The 18,101-nt window shown below is 42.4% G+C and overlaps 1 protein-coding gene across 3 annotated transcripts in view; it reads right to left on the bottom strand.

The window, feature by feature from the left end:
* The window catches only part of TMEM150C (transmembrane protein 150C), a 283,807-nt gene that overhangs the window by 188,630 nt on the left and 77,076 nt on the right, over positions 1-18,101 (bottom strand). For all 3 annotated transcript variants that reach the window (XM_077476159.1, XM_077476158.1, XM_077476160.1), the window contains exon 2: positions 16,060-16,135. The gene's annotated coding sequence lies outside the window, so the exon portion shown is untranslated. The remainder of the gene's footprint in view (positions 1-16,059; positions 16,136-18,101) is intronic.

The raw sequence follows: 18,101 nt of genomic DNA, 5'->3' as shown, positions 1-18,101 counted from the left end.
TGGCTCAAACTTGTCTTGTATACACATGGTCACACAAATGTCAGAAATTCCGAACGTCAAGAATGCGGTGACATACAACACGTGCGACAAGCCGAGAAAAATTAAGTTCAATAGCAAAATGAAGTTCAATAGCCAGTGCGGCTCTTCTGCTTGATTCCAAGCATGCATGGAATTTTGTGTGTCGGAGCTGTGTACACACGCTCGGAATTTACGAGAATGGATTTTGTTGTCGGAAAATTTGAGATCCAGATCTCAAATTTTGTTTGTTGGAAATTCCGACGGAAAATGTCCAGACAGTCGGAATTTCCGACAACAAGCTACCATCGAACATTTGTTGTCGGAAATTTCGAACGTGTGTACGCGGCATTAGGGTGCACAGCCAGCACACAGCTAAGCTAACTAACACTACACTAACAGATCACAATACACAGAAAAAAGAATTTAGGAAATCACTACATTCCTATACGGGCATCACCAATTGTATGAACATCACCTTATTAAATAGTGCCAGAAAAGATCCTGTGAATGTACTGATGAGGAAGAGTATAACTTATGGATGCAGGGAGTGTGAAAAGAATGAACAGTCTGGGGGAAATTTACTAAAACCGAAGCATACGAAATCTGGTGCAGCTGTGTATAGCAACCAGCCTCTAGGTTTTATTGTCAATTGAACAAACTGAAGTTAGAAGCTGATTGGTTACTATGCACACCTACACCAGTTCTGTGTGCAACAATTTTAGTAAACCCCCTCCCCCCCCATTTCTTTTCCATGAGGGTAAGAATGGAGCACGTAGTGTCTGGCTCCTATGAAGACAAACTCAAATAGTAAAGGAGCAGTGTTGAACTGTTCCATCAGGTTGTTGTGGTGGTGGTGAAAAGGAAAAGGGGCTACAAATAACATAGTAATACATCTAGTTGTGATGTAGAGCAGCAAAAGAGAAAAAAATCCTGGGGTACTGGACTAGAGTGATCCATGAGTACAGAAATTCTGGTAAAAGCATTATATATTACATAGTCCTGCATCTGGTAGAATTTATTGAGCCCTATCGTTACAGACTGTATATGGAATGTTTGTACCCCCCCCTTGTATAAGCATCTGTTGTTGCAGTTCTGCTTTTAATACACTAAAACCTAAATCAGACATTACTTCTGAGAAAAAGAGAAATGTTTAAACGGATAAAAGATCAGAAGTTTATACGACATCAAAATCATTCCAATACAATCCTTAAATCTGAAAATCCACAGGAAAAAAAACTGCCACCAACTGGCTGTGGGGGTAACTATAGTTTTTTTTTACTTAGTTCCCCTGCCCCACCGAATGCTGCCTTCCTGGTGTTATACTTACCTTTAGCCCAGTCCAGGGATCCTCAGAAATGGGGATTGCTTGGAGTGTAGCTTCCCCATACGAAGGAATAGGATAACAAGGTCATCTCTGAAGGTTGTGTGGCTTGGAGAGGGAGGGTGCACAATGAAGAACTCTGGATAAGAGCTGAAGCCAAGCCTGTCCCAGACCCCTCACAAGCCACATTATTGGTCAATGAGAAGAACATATTAAAGTGCCAGCAGGGAAGCAAAATAGGTGGAGTGGGTGTCACGGGCATATATCGGCAAGTCGGTTGTACCCAAGTTGATCAATCAGCTTGTAACATTTAGCCTGCCCACGCATGGTTGGAATCTCGGCTGGTTTCTGCTGAACCGAGTCGAGATTTGAACCATCTATGGCGGGCCTGTGTGGCAAAGCACCCACACCCAATCACTAAGATGTGTTTCAGACCTCGAAGTAATCTCTCACATTTTCTCACCATCTTTGCCTGGGCTTATTACAGGTTTACTTTCACCAAATCTACCATTTCATGTTGTAATAAAATGACAAAGCAGCAGAATATTCAGGCTTCTAAGCAGTATTATTGCATGGCAGGCTCTTGAACTGTATGTCTGGCTATTGAATTGTCCATTGCACTCAATGGCTTTAATTGTATCTTGCCATGGGGAACCTAAGACCAACGGTTGAATTGCAGGGGACAAATATAGGCCACCTTGTCTGAAAATCTAGCCTTGACATTATAATAGACACTTCAAAAGCCTGTAAAGGCCCAGCAGAATGAAATATATAAAGGAAACATTCACCAAGTTCATTATTTTGCTGTTCTGACTTCATATATCAAAACATTTATGGAACTTCCTAAAGATTTCATGGGTTTTGTCTCCAGACAGAATCACTCAGTTTCATCTGGGAAATTTTATTAATTTATAATATTATACAAAGTATCCCTGCCAAAGATAGCTTTTGTGATAGAAATCTTTTTATCTCTTATATTATTCGGAACCCTTCAATACACTTTGGCATTGATTTTGTTTATTTTTGCTGAGGCAGAGCTTTCCTGCATGCAAAGGTTTTAAATCCTTTCAAACGCGTATTTTGCACAAATTTCCAGTGCCTTGTGGTCATTGTGGCTGCAGTTAATTATCAGTTTTTACGTTACTATGGGCCTAATGCATGACAATGGCCTAAAAGCAGACTGTCTGAAGAGTCTATACAAACCATTTATATTCCGCTTTCACACGCCGTCCTACAAAACTGACAGCTTACCATGTTGAAAGCTGAAAACCAGGCAGTTAAAAATACACATAAGCCTATGTTAAGCCTTACCTGTAGGTGCTGGAAATATTTCCTAAACCTCTACGGTTTAGGAGATATTTACAAAAAAGCCGCGCTCCAATGACAATGGCGCATGCGCACTTTAGAAGGGGCACATTGTGCCATTTCTAATAGGGGCCATCACTCCCAAACGCACGCGCAAGAGTGACGTCACGCGTCTCGGCCAGTCACAGAGCCCGAGTTTGTGGCCCCGACAGGAAGAGGGGCTGAAGATGGACGTTCACTGCTAGTGGGGACAGTGATGACATCGCAGCCTTCGGTTTCAGGTAAGTGACACATAATGGGCTACTATGCGATGCATAGTAGCCCATTATGCTTTACCTTTGCAGGGAAATAAAGAGGAAGTAAAACCCATCAGGGTTTACATCTTCTTTAATGGTACTCTGTATTCATAAACCACTTCAGCTACGAAAGGTTTTACCCCCTTCATGACCAGGCCTTTTTTTTGCTATTTAGCACTTCACTAACTGGTAGTTGCGAGGTCATGCAACAATGTACCCAAACAAAATATGTATAATTTTTTTCACAAAAATAGAGCTATCTTTTGTTTTGTTCTTTTTTATTATATAAATTAAAAAAATATATAAACTTTGAAAAAAATATATATTCTTTACTTTCTGCTATAAAACATATCCAGTAAAAAAAGATTGAATTTCTTCATACATTTTGGCCACAATGTGTTCTGCTACATGTCTTTGGTTAAAACAAAAACAAAAAAACAATAAAAGTGTATATTGATTGGTTTGCGTGAAAGTTATAGTGTTTATGGCATATATATATTGGATTTTTTTAATATATACTTCTAATGGTGGTAAACAGTGACTTAAAATGGGACTGGGATAGTGCAGCGGTCAATCTGATACTAACTGATTCTGATTACCTGACTAACTCACACTCACATCATCAGTGACACTAATACAGTGATCAGCACTAACACTGTACTAATGGCACTGGCTGGGAAGGGGTTAAGATCTAGGGTGATCAAAGGGTGAACTGTGTGCCTAACACGTGTTAATGTGTGTAATGTGTGCTGATTTGTACTAAATATCTCTTTGCTTCTTATCCCTGCTTTGCTAAGAAACAGAGAGATTGTTCCCTCTGTTCAGAGCTCTGTGTTGATTTTAAACACAGGGCTCTGGGCTGTGGTTGGACACAGCCGATCAGCAGGTCCCGGCCATGAATCATTGGCCAGCATCTGCTAACAGACTCTTGCTGTGAACAGTGTGTGCCCTAATCCCATAAGTAGGCAGCGACGCACCAGTACCTCTCTTTGCCTGCACGGGCCACCGGTCCACGGTATATAGAGAGTGGGTGGTCCACAAGTAGTTAAAACAATTTTTTTTTTTTTTTTTTAAATATGGAAATGTGGCTTATTATCCTCATGCATTCTACTATACTGCAGGGTTTAGAATGGGAAAGGGGGAAGCAGCAGAAAAAGCTAATCAGTTGTTCAGCAAAGCATGAAGCCTGCTGATAGGAGGAGGGTTACAATGCAATGCACTGCAAATTATTGGGTTTGCAGTAGCACAGGATGGAATGAAGAATCAGTTTTTTGTAAAAACTCAGGGGACATCTACGAAACATGCTGGCTGTGTTCCTTTTACCAATTTCCAATAAATTCTGGGAAAAAAAATATTCAAGGTGTATCCGCCGTGCACAAACAAGAGAGATGAGCTTATTGGTCTGCTGCATGTCATTTCGCTGTCAGAGAGAAATCAGTTATCCTGTCTTGGTAAATAAGGCTGTGCATTGTGGCAAAGCTGTGTAAATCTCAGGAATGGATTGGCAGGAATACAAATCCTGTTGCAGACAAAACAGCTTGTTTTTTTTTATTTGGAGTTCTGCTTTCAGATTTTCATCTGACATATTTTATACATTAGACACTTGTGTCAAGTTATATTCTTCATACTCACGTGTAGAATTTCATTTAGAATGCTTTTAGTGGCAGCGATAAGGAAAGTCTGCATATTTATTGGCATCTGCTAAATATGGCACTCAGTGTTCATTCTTAGGTGACAAAACCCACTGTAGCAATAAACATCAAATACAGGATAGCAGTCATTTCTTGGAAAATCAAGATAAATGAAGGCTTCTGTCTTGTGAAGCCAAGCAATTTCAACAGTAAATTGAAGTAAAGTAAAATGTTTTTATTTTGTAAAAAGATGCCATATTTTCAGATGTTCAGCCAACTGCTCAGAGAACTATAGAGACGGCCATTGGTTGTGGAGCAGCGGTCCTTCATGGAAGGATTGAACTGGGGGGCCCCTGGGCTAATACAAATAATACTGGTATGGAGGCCCAAAGTGGAGATACTCCCCAGCAGACTTCAGCCAGAGCGGGGTCCGCAGTCAGTGACAGCTCCTGGGCATTGTGTAGCCATCTATTTCCTGTTCGGCCCTACAATCACAGCACATGGTAGAGGGAGGCCCTTCAACATTTACTTCTTCTGTGGGTCTGAGATCCTTTTGAAAAGAATGCTGATTGCTAGCAAGCTCATTTGTTAAAAGGAAGATGAACGATGAGGACCATTTGTAATGATGGCATGGTTAAAGAAAATCTAAAGGACACTTAAACCACTTGACCTCAATTTCATCCAGAGACAAGCTGATACAAGTTACGTTTCTGCATAGGGTGTACTATACCCCTGTGAGGCTCCAATGGATGCACCCGAGACATGATCCACAGTGTCCTTGGTGTCATGTTCATCTAGGGACCTACCTGCATATGTTTTGGGACTGCCCTAGTGTTGCAAAATTTTGGTTGGAAGTATTTGAACTGATTAATCTTAGGTTGCAGTTGACACTTCTGGGGTTTCACGAAGATGAACAGTGCTCTCGTCACACTCCTTCTCCTTAAGTAGACTTATTCAGCCCCCCGTGTGGTGCCCTTCTGGGAAGCAATGGTGGATGCTGCTCTACCTAATGTATAAGCTTATGTATATTAATCGTGGCTGCCCCTGGAAGTATGACAATGTTTGGGCTCTTTGGACCTCGAGTTGACATGCTTGTGACTATCCCTGTCTCTTGCCCCCCCTATTCTTATCTCCCCCTCCTTCCACTCCCCCCTCCTGCCTTAAGGATCATTGTTGTTGCTGAATGGATAGTTCATCAGATATTACTTCATGTCCCTGGCGCTTGTGCTGGATTTTCTTTATGGTTGGGTCATGTTAAACCTGTATTTAATGGTTCATCGTGTATGGCACTGTTTTCTGTCTCTTTGACTATCTATGCTGTATGGTTTTGTTTTTCAATAAAGCACTGCTGATTTTCAGGCAGAAGTGCAGAATCACACATATATATATATATATATATATATATATATATATATATATATATATGTGTCCCGGCGCAGAGATGCCACCCTGTAGCAGTAAAACTGCTAAATGGCGGTCAGCAAGTGGTAAGAGTTACTATGAGTGTGATGTACAAGCCTCAAGGCAAACAAAAGATTTCCTTTACTTTTTCTGACTGAGCTAAATTATCCTACATTTGTGTCTCACGTGCTTCTCCTTCCAGACACTGCAGCTCACAATGGGAGGGCTTTAGCATCAGAGGGAGTGCTGTCAATCCAGAAAGCAGAGGGTAGGACTAGGTGTGACCCAGTGCTGACTGACAAAATACAAGATAGCAAATTAGCAGTGACAATGCAGATAGCTGTGCTCCCTGCAACATTTTCTTTTTGCCTGTAATGATAGCAGGTATCGCTTATATAAAAGTGGCAACTATGCTCTTAATTCATGAACAGTGCAGCATAGTTGCCACACCATCACATGCAACAACATCAGGTGGACTTCACAGGCAGAATTAACAGGTATTGGTGGTACTTTGTAGTGGAGAGTGAAAGAAAACTGTAAGGGCTCTCTTACACCAGTGTTGCTGTCTAAACAGCGATCCACGGTGGTCTGTTTTTCTGAGAGAGATGCAGGTGGACCGACACAAATTCAAGAGCTGATACTACCGTCTCCTGAGTGCTATTTATTTTTTATTGCTGAACAAGGTTCCTGAATGAGAATACTGTACTCCAAATGTGAGCGTAGTATTTGCCTCATGGTTGTGGTTCAGTTCACTCGAATTGGTCAGTTGGCAGCAGTACTGTTTGAAGAATGCAGCAGGGGAATAACTTTAATGTGTACAACCCTCTTCGGTTGCCCTTACAGCTTAAAGCAGAACTACACCCAAAAGGGGAAGCTCCGCTTGTTTGCACCCTCCTCCCCCTCCCTCCACTGCCACATTTGGGACTTTTGGGGGGGGGGGTACTTGGTTGTGACAGGTACCCACTCCCACTTCTGGGTAAGATCGTTGCAGCGAGTATATCGGCACCTCCTCCTTCCCCACAATGCTTTTTGGGGGACACAGGTCCCAGAAGATGGTGGGACCATTCAGGATGAGCAGCACAACTCGTGCATGCACAGTAGGGAACTGTCTGTAAAGCCGGAAAGCTTCACTGCCAGTTTCCCTTAGTGAAGATGCCGATGTCTGCACCCAAAGTTCATTGAAGAATTGGCTCAGGTGCTGACATCTCTGCATCCCTGGACAGGTAAGTGTCCTTATATTAAAAGTCAGCAGCTACAGTGTTTGTAGCTGCTGACTTTTCATTTTTTTGGGGGGGGACTGAAGCTCCTCTTTAAGGGGCCAGTTTGAGTGGAGGGGGAAATAAAAACACAGCTGAACCACCTATTTTTACAACTCCCCAACTGCAAGTATAAAAAGCAGAAGAGTAGATGAATTTAAAATTTAGTGTTGCAGCACATATTTTTTTTTATTAGGAAGCCATAGGTCTTTAGGTGAGTCCATAGCAGAGCAGCAGTCTTCTGCTCATGAAGTGTATCTTAATCTATAAATCATCCCTTACAACCCTCTGTTTTCAGCATATGCTTGTGAAAGGTTGTGTTACAAAAAGTAAGTATTGCTGCCAGACATAGCCAGGCAATTTAGATGTTGAGAAAACGGTCAGCAACAGCAGTCCCAGTATATTTCTCAGTACAGGTTTCCTTGAAATAAATGCACTGCATGTGTAATCTCGTTGAATAATTTATCTAAAGCATCCAGACATAGCTATCACCATAGACTGAGCAATGCTCAGAGCTCTATCCAGCTTCTATGCAGAAGAGTTGGAGATTTAAAGGAACGCTGTACCGAGAGAAATATGAAGGCACTGAAAATGACCCGGCCACCATGCACTTACCTTCTGAGTCTCAAAATCTACTGTCATGATCAACAGGTGAATATAAAGGAAAATGCATAAAAAAAGAAAACAAATGCAGCCACGCCATCTAATTCCACGTACACACGACCGGACTTTTAAATGGACTAGGTCCAAAGAACTTCCTGACGGACTGTCGGTGGAGTTCCGACAGACGTTCTGAACGAAACGGACTTGGCCACACACGACCGGTCCATTAAAAAGTTGAAAGTGACGTAATCGGGACTAAACAAGGAAGTTCAATAGCCAGTAGCCAATAGCTGCCCTTGCAACGTCCGTCGCACTAGCACACAGACGAATGGTTTTCCCGGTTTTTAGTTTGTCGGATAGATTTGAAACGTGATTTTTTTCTAGGTCCGTCTGACTTTTGGGGAAAAAAAATCCACTGGAGTCCACACATGAACGAATTGTCCGACAGATTCTGTTCCGCCGGACCAAGTCTGCCGGAAAGTCCGATCGTGTGTACGCAGCATAAGAATTGGTAGAAGATTTATGTTTTTGGGTTTAATACCCCTTTAAGCATGCCAATCTGTCATAAATTATAAATGTTAAAAAACAAAACAAACATTTTAACATATCTTAAACTCTTGCCATCAATTTAAATGCCTCTTCTGAGCTAGCATTATACAGAAAATTGCGCTATTCAATAGGCTATATTGAGTATGACTGAAGCCATTAGTATTTTACTAAGTGCACTAGCTTTTGTTTCTTTCAATCTACCGCCTTGGTTCTTGTCCAGGAAACAAATTACAGAGCAATAAACATTAACTTCTTCAGTTTAACGTTGTGAGGTTAGTCTTTTTTTTTTATTCTTTTTTTTTTTATATACCTGAACTTTTCCAAAGACGCTAAAACAAAACAGAATGTTATGAATTAAATGTATAGTGTGCTTTGTCAGCATTTGGATGCCATTCATTCTTAATGGCACCCCAAACGCTGTACGGTTCTGCTGTAATTGTCGCGTGACAGAATTGCACAGAAATTGCGTCAAAAAACGCTTTGACGCTTGTTCATAAAGGAGCAGGAGCTTCATTTGAGCGACAATTACGCATAGGAGCAGCCCATTGAAGTTATTGGGCTGCCCCTATGTGCGACACGTGGGAATCAAGCTTAAAAAAAAAAATTGCAAGCGGGAGCGCTCCTTCCCCTTACAAGATTTGAATGGGCTCTGAGGGAGTGTTTTCTACTTATTATTTTTGTATTGTCCTCAGGAATAGAACATTCAATCTTTAAATAAAAAATAAACTAAAATTATTTGTATGAGTATCATAGGTCCCTGATTTCGAGGGACTGTCCCTGATTTGGACTGTCCCTCTGTCCCTCTTTCCTCCTCATCTGTCCCTAATTTTGGTCTGATCTATACAGATGTATATAAAATGCACTTTTTATCTATCAAAAAGTGTTTTCCAGTGCTAAACCTTTCATCTGTATGTAGGGGTGGGGTGCGCGTGGAATACTTCTACAGAGGAACCATCCCGGGAAGATATGCTACTATGTGTAAAAAAAAAAAATATAGAACTAGATGGGACTCTAATTGTGCCTCTGAGGAGTATGAACAAATGAAATACAATAATAAACTTATGAAAAAATAGACAATTTAATTTACTATAAAAACTGTTTAAAAAAGTACATTACAGTTTGTATGATTAGGTTTGAATTCCGGGTGTGCAGATCCCCAACAATTAATAGAAATGTGGCCTACACGTTTCGCAGATAGTGCTGCTTCGTCAGGGCCTTGAAGATACCACAATATGCCGTTGTGTGAATTATACAGATGGAACATCATTTAGTACTGTATAGATTATATTTTATCTATGCAATTATAGGCCACATTTCTATTAATTGTTGGGGATCTGCAATTGAAACCTAATCGTACAAACTGTAATGTACTTTTTTCAACTGTTTTTATACGGTAGTAAATAAAATTGTCTATTTTTTCATAAGTTGATTATTGTATTTCATTTGTTCATACTCCTCAGAGGCACAATTAGAGTCCCATCTAGTTCTATATATTTTTTTGACACATAGTTGCATAAACCTTTCATCTGGTTTCTAAATTGCTGCAGTAAATTCCAAAAGCCAATATAAAGGAATAGTAGTGGTAAAAAAAAGCTTGTGGGTTTAACCAATCTTTTTTTTTTACAATTTCTCCTTTAAGGGACGTGACATGGGGCATGTCCTATGCCTGCATACTTTTGCCAATAGGTGTCCCTCATTTCCATCTCAAAAAGTTGGCAGGTATGTGAGTATTATGATTTGAGTGTGAGTCTGGCACCCCATGATTTCAAATGGGTTTATTTCTCTACTGTAAATACACGCTTGGATAATTGAAATTCACGTTACGCATACATAGACAGCTGAATGATTATAGTGTATGTAAACATTACCAATGAACGTCTCTTATGTGGTCTATTTTGGTCTGTTAAATATACCATTGAAAGCATTCTGTTATATCTTTTCAATATGTTACAAAAAAACAAACAGTTTAAAGCTGGATTCCAGGAATTTGGTCGCTTTTTAAAATGTGGTGGCTTACTATAAGTTTAGTCTTTTGTAATGTATGCCACAATATGGACTTACTGTAACTCTTTTATTTACAATTTACCTTTTTACTGAGTATAAGGAGTACAGCTAACATGAGCTGGAGTTAAAGCGATAGTAAAGCCTTGTTTTTTGTGTTTAAATAACAAACATGTTATACTTACCTGCTCTGTGCAGTGGTCTTGCACAGAGCAGCCTGGATCCTCCTCTTCTCGGGTCCAACGTGCTCCTGGCTCCTCCCTCCTGTCGGTTGCCCCCACAGCAAGCAAGCTGATCTGCGGCTGTGTGTGTCAAGACCCGGCCCCACCCCCTCCATCTTCTTTGTTCACAGGCTGTGATTGACAGCAGCAGGAGCTAATGACTTCTGCTGCTGCCAAAAGCCAATTAGGAGTGCGAGTCCCTGAAAACGCAAGGCTTTTGTGGACATTGCTGGATCGAGAGGGGGCTCAGGTAAGTCTTGGGGGGGCTGCTGCAAATAGAAGTTTTTTTTTTACCTTCATGCATAGAATACTTGAAGGTAAAAACCTTGTGCCTTTACAACCACTTTCACCTATTCTAAGCCAGCACAATTTAAAATACAGCTAAATTCCTGGAGTTCGAATTTAAACCTGATAGAAATCTTGTATGCTTATAACTTCCTGTGTTCTCTGTCTGTGCTGCCATCTTATCAGTTACATTGTTCCCAGCTATCTTGGGGGACTCTCTATGTTATAGAAAAGAGGTTTCTGTAGCCCTCTCCTAGGGTGACAATGCTGCCTCTCTAAAGATACTGTGGGGGCTATTTACTAAACCCGGAGAATACGAAATCTGGTGCAACGCAGCAAAGCAACCAATGAGCTTCCAATGTTTTATTGCCAAAGTTTAATTGAACAAGCTGAAGTTAGATGCTGATTGGCTACCATTCAAAGCTGCACCAGATTCTGAGTGCTTCAGTTTTAGTAAATCTCCCCGTGTGAATGGTGAGTGACCGTTGTCACCTTAAAGGAAAGGTTAATCTTCGAAAACATGTTACATGTTCCACCCGTTTCTAAGGTGGGACATGTAACATGTTTCAGCTCCTGCAGCAGCTTGTCGATCCAAGCCCTCTGTGTCACAGAATTACGGGGAGAAGTTCCCCATACCAGCTGTCACTTTTTGAACAGATTGTGCCTGTGAATGAATGAACTACGAGTACTGACATCCTTTGTGGCTGTTGGCTTGTAGTTCTCAGTGAACTACCACAGCACTGGTAGTTCATTGATTATTCCTGTCAGTGTGAAACTGCCTGCCCGTATAGTGTACGGGCAGACAGCTTACACTGACTGTCTGCAGGAGTCCTGCATGGCACCAGCACCATGGCATCTGCTTATCGCTGGTGCAATGCTTTCCAGGCTACTAAAAAATTGTAAATGCACATTTTTTTACCTGCTAAGAAATATGTATTTTTTTTTTTTTTTTTTAATAAACTTATACTTTAAGGCCCCTCAGCACAGTTTAAGTCAAATGGAAGGAACACCCCTCCTCTCTGTCAGTCTGCCTAAAACCCAGATACATTATTCAGACTGGACTGTGGCTCCCCAATAACCGAGATAGTCACACACCAATCTGTTGCCACCTATAAATGCAGATTGGCTACACCCACTGTTTGCCATGGCGCACTAAGCGTGGCACATTATTACTCTCCTCCAGGTCTCTAAAATCCTATAGTCTATACTACAAAAAATTTGCCATGCGCTGCTAAAGTGTTCGGGCTTGGCTTGAAGAAAAGGTGGCAACCCTACGCAGGCTGCGGCTGGACTGGGTTGCATGCTGTACAGGGTGGAACCAGCGTTTAGGGCCCTATGCGTTAAGGTACAGAGATCCATGGCGCAGGTACTGCCTGCAGTGATGCTGGCTGTTGCACCGGTTCCCTCCCAAGCACACTAAAACACTGGGAGGGATAAACTGCAGCTGAATGGCCCCATGTGCAAGGGACCTTAGTAGAAATCAGAATTTGCTACAAACACTGCATTATGAAAACACACAAATATGTACTTGTAAAATATGTATTTTAAACAAAAAATAAAAAATGAAATATAATTTCAGTTTATATACTAAAATATAAAAACAAAATTAACCAAAGTTTCCCTCGAAGGATATACTGTAATTGCCACTTGCCCTCAGTGTAGATGGCATTCTACAACCAGTGAAAGGCACTAGTAGGAGTGTATTTATTTAAAAATAAAAAATTATAACTTTGTGTTAAAAAAAAATGAAGCTGCTCCCTACATTTTTCATACCCAGTTATTTAATATTTTCAAAGCTAAGAGCCATGAAATGAGATTTCTCTTCAGATTCCTCACTACAGACCATCCTGCATGTTTGGAAGTCAGGATAGTGTAAACAAAAGATATAGACTGGGTAAACTTCTTATAGGAGAAGAAAGAAGAGATATATAAGTCAATGTTAGCAAACATACTTCCTTTGCTTGATGAGCCAACATTTAAAAAAAATAACTTATCTTTAACAATTTGTTATTAAGCCTAGTAAACAGCTGCGATCGAAGCCATTGTACTAACAATCTGATGTTAGTACAGTGATCTCCCCTGCTGAGCTATTGTGTTCTGACACAGGGACAGCCCCATTGGCTGAGAGCACTGATCGGAAGCCAGTCGGTTGCTGGTTTTCCAGCCTGCTGGCCCAACAGAAGCCAGTCTGCCATACACACAGGCCAAATGTCGCCTGGTTTTTATTGAGCCGCCGATGTCGCCTAATATTTGGCCCGTGTGCTAGGCTAAGAGCCCTTTCACACCGGGGGCATTTTGCAGGCGCTATAGCGTTAGAAATAGCGCCTGCAATCCGCCCTCAAACTGCTGCACCATTCATTCCAGTGTGAAAGCCCCGAGGGCTTTCACACCGTAGCGGTGCGCTGGAAAAGTCCTGCCAGCTGCTTCTTTGGAGCGGTGAAGGAGCGGTGTGTTTACCGCTCCTCCACCGCTGCTCCCCATTGAAATCAATTGGGCAGCGCTGCATTACCGCCGGCAAAATGCCACGATTGTGGTGTGTTGAGGGCGGTTTTAACTCTTTCTCAGTCGCTAGCAGGGGGTAAAAGTGCCCCACTAGCGTCCGAAATGCGCTGCAAATCCGACGGTAAAACGCAGCTATGGGCTCAGCAGTGTGAAAGGGCTCTTAAGATTAGTGAGGACCAACCTTGGATGTTCTCTCTGAGAAGTGGAGCCATTTTGTAATGGGAATGAAGGCAATACACACTAATTACCCATAGAAAGGTATATTATTATTATACAGGATTTATATTGCGCCAACAGTTTGCGCAGTGCTTTACAACATGAGGGCAGACAGTACCGGAGGGTATGACAGCAGGTGGCATGAGCAAGAGATGAATGCTAGAGGGTATGGCAACAGCATGTGCTGGAGAGAAGTGTGGAGGGTATGACAGTTGACAGTGCATTCAGAAGAACATTCATAATACACTGCCCACTGTCATACCCTTCACACTGTAATACCCTCCACACGCCTCTCCAGCACAGGTTGTTGCCATACCCTCTGGCACACTTCTCTTGCACATGCCACCAGCTGTTATACGCTCTGGCACTCCTCTTACAGACATGTGAAAATGTTAGTGTACCCCACTGAAACCATGAGCACAACACCCAGTCTGATGCAATAGGTGGACCTCTAATGTAATGGGGGGCTTATGATGTAAAGTTAATTTCCATGTTACATCATCCCAGACTTCCCAGTGATAAGTAATGCCGTGTACACGCGATCAGACTATCCGGCGGACTTAGTCTGGCGGACAAACCGCCGTAAAGTCCGCCGGACTGTCCGAACGAGCGGACCTGCCCACACATGGGACTTTTCCGCCGGACTATCCGCTGTACTTTTGAAATTAACGGACTTGCCCACACACGGAGGAAAGTCCATTCATTTTGAGTGTGGCTCCAGGTAGCCGGAACTAGCGAAGGAAGTCAATGTCGCCGCCTTCGGCGGCGAGATTGACACGTTGCTGGCCCCGTTACCTGGTATGGACTTAAAGGGGAAACCCTACGCCGAAAAAACGGCGTGGGGGTCCCTCCCTGGGTCCATATCAGACCCTTATCCGAGCACGCAACCCGGCCAGTCAGGAAAGGGGGTGGGGACGAGCGAGCGCTCCCCCTCCTGAGCTGTACCAGGCTGCATGCCCTCAACATGGGGGGTGCTTTGGGGAAGGAGGGCCGCATGTTGATGAGGACAAGGGCCTCTTCCCGACAACCCTGGCCGTTAGTTGTCGGGGTCTGCGGGCGGAAGGCTTATCGGAATCTGGGAGCCCCCTTTAATAAGGGGGCCTCCGGATACCGGCCCCCCACCCTATGTGAATGAGTATGGGGTACAATGTACCCCTACTCATTCACCTGTTAAGGCAACACGTCCCTGTCATTACGACCAGAGACAGCGACGAGTCAACATCTCAAGAGAAGAAGAGAAGAACAGAAGGCGGCGAAGACAGCGGCAATAGCGGCGACAGAAGACCAGGCCACCGGCAGTAAAAGAGCTGGAAGAAGGAGCTGAGGCCTGGCAAGAAGAACCGAAGAGGGGGACAAGACCCCCGAAGTCGGGAAGAAGACCCCCCGGGTGGCGGCAAAGAAGAAAGCCGGGCTCCTCCGCTATCTTCTGCTAGCTCTTTTACTAGCGGAGGAGCCCGGCTTTCTGCGAGTCCGGCGGACAAATTTTGAGTCAAAACTACTTTCTAAGTCCGCCTGACTTTTGGGTAAAAAAAGTCAGCTGGAGCCCACACACGGGCGGATTGTCCGGCGGACTCGAGTTTGATCGTGTGTACGCGGCATAACATTTACTAAAAAAATTTGAGAAACACTAATATAGGCAAAGTCCAGACCTTCTGGAACAACCTGCTGAAGACTGATCAATCAAAGACAGAGTTGTTTGTCACAGTGACAGTAGATGAGTTTACTGCAAACAAAGACTTTCAGGAGAAAAACTCATATCACCTGGAGCATGGTGATGGAAATGCTACGGTTTGGGGTTGCTTTGTTTCTTCAGGGACTGGGCAGCTCGCGGTCATCGACTCAACTATGCAGTCTACATATCAAAATGTGCTTGATGAGAATCTGAGAAAAAGGGTGTCCAAAAGCTGAACATGAACTGGAAATGAGGTTTAACTTGATAAAGGACACTAGCAAATTCACCAAGGAATAGCCCATAAGAAGAAATAGTGGGTTAAGGATTGCCTTTGTCAAAGCCCTGGTTTGATTCAGATTTAAACTTTTTTGATTTTGAAATGGGCAGTTCATACAATGAAACAGACAAAAATCTTGCAACTTAAGAAATGTTGCATGGATAAGTGGCCAACATTTTTTGTCAATGCCCAAGACTTGTGGACAGTTATACAAAATATCTGCAAGTCATTTCTGCTAAAGGGAACAATACCAGCTTTTGATGCCAAGGGTGTATTTACTTTTTCCTGAATACGCTATTACATTTAATGATATTTTTGTTGAATAAACGATTAAAAAAGGCAAATTTTTTTTGTGTTGGTATTCAAGTATATCACTTTCATATGTAGGCACTGTTAGAAAAAGATCTAATGTTTGCCTGTTCAAATATGTTACAAAAAAAAAAAATCACAGTTTCCATGGAGTATACATAATGTTTCACACAACTGTATATGCCTGATGTAGTACCTTCTGGCAATCCTCTCCTGTGCACACTGCCTGTTGTTCTACAATCTGCCGATTATCTGCTGCCAGGGGTCAAGTCCTGGGAAAAAAAAAAAAGTGTGAGAACTTACCCAAGCTATATATACATACATACATATATATATATATATATATATATATATATATATATATATATATATATATATATACATACATATAAATATAGATATATCTATACGTACCCATTTTTTAATAAATAAAGTGCAACATTTATTGTAAAGTGCCAGTCCACCAGGGCACCTCCAAAATTCACATGCATTAAACAAACAAATATAGAACAGACGTAACAAAATAATTTAACCTGTATGCTATACTAACAAAAAATCATCAAAATGTGTGATAATGCAGCCTCACTGTGCCCATCATTGCAGTGTGTGTAGGAGGGGGGGCAGTGTGACAGGGGGGGGGGGGGGCTGTGCGTGGGAGGATCAGTGTCACAGAGAGGGAGGATCAGTGTGAGAGAGAGGGTGGGGGGAGCAGTGTGATAGGGAGGGAATAGGGAGGGAATGTGATGGAGGGGGGAAAGGTGTATCGGGGGGAGCAGTGTGACAGGGAGGGGGGAACAGTGTGTGGGGGGAGCAGTGTGACAAGGGGGGGTGTGACAGGGTGGGGGGAGGAGTGTGACAGGGTGGGGGGAGCAGTGTGTCGGGGGGAGCAGTGTGAAAGGGAGGGGGAAACAGTGTGTGTGGGGGAGCAGTGTGACAAGGGGAGGAGTGTGACAAGGTGGGGGGAGCAGTGAGACAGGGAGGGAGAGCAGTGTGTGTGGGGGTTCAGTGTTCAGGGAGGGTGGGGGGAGCAGTGTGACAGGGGGGGAGGGTGACAGGGAGGGGGGAGCAGATACCTTAAGAGAGACCAGTATTTTTGTTATAAATGTATATCTGTTCAGAATCAGTAGGAGGATCTAAAATGTCAAGATTGAGATATAATGGCACGATAATTTGCAGTAGCCTCAGAAAGAGAGCATCTATTGCATTCTTAAAATGAAAGTATGGGTATAGGTAAAAAAGAATAAACTATTCTCACCTGTGAAAGAGAACTGAGCGATCAAACACAGCTGATCTCTCAGCATTTGGTCTTCAGGCTGCAGAGAGCTGGTGACTGTCAGTCAGCGGCTCTCTGTTCTGCACCTCCAGAGCTCACTGGCATGACGGGCTGTGGAGGGGGCGGGAGCAGTTGGCTCAGACTCTCAGTGGCCGGTCCAGGTATTTGGTCCAGTGGCAGGTCCGACCATATGGTCTGGATCTTTTCAGAGCCTGGACTGTGACATCTACCGACAGCGGATTTTATCCTGCTGTCGGCTGAAAATGGGTCACAGGTGTGCAGAACGAACTAAACTCCTGTGATCCATTAAAAAAAAAAAAAAAAGCTTTGGCTATACTTCTCCTTTAATGAGCACTTAGAAAAGAGGAACACTAACATGTAACCTCATAGTTAGGAACCAATCAAGAACTAGTTAGAGTTCCACTCAGTGGCTTCTTACAATGTGACTAGTTCAAACCACACGCAACATAAACATTTAACCATAATACTGCTTAAAAGCTTGAAAGGTGTTCTCTTTAATAATGTTGTCATGGATAAAACTAAAAGGAAGTAGAGTCTTACATTTCATTTCATAGTGGAACCACAAGCACTTAGGTATCATATATCTTATGAGTTAATAAATCAAAAGAAGCTTCAAATATCTACAAAAAAAAAAAAAGTAGCTTCAAAGCCTTTTAATGTCACCATTTGCAAAATTTTTTGGGGAAGAACGTTGTTAAATTGCACACTTGAGTGGCGTCAGACATTTTAAACTGGTGTGTGTATATAAAATCTCAATATTTATCTGATGTGCATCAGTTGCGAATATCCCAGGGTAAACTCCTACATTCATCAATTTGGTAGAGCGTTTTCATATTCATGCATTCAACTTTGCATGTACTTTGCTCAGAATGAAATACTCATAAATGCTTTGAATCTCTGCATTCATTTTCAAGAATACTTTATTTAGCTATTAAATTTAAAAC

This window comes from Lithobates pipiens, unplaced genomic scaffold (genome assembly GCF_037356315.1).
Source record: "Lithobates pipiens isolate NorthernLeopardFrog02 unplaced genomic scaffold, aLitPip1_a1.2 Scaffold_13, whole genome shotgun sequence".
Lineage (NCBI taxonomy): Eukaryota > Metazoa > Chordata > Amphibia > Anura > Ranidae > Lithobates > Lithobates pipiens.
The sequence above is the reverse complement of the archived record's forward strand: the minus strand, read 5'-3'. Positions and strand labels throughout refer to the sequence as shown.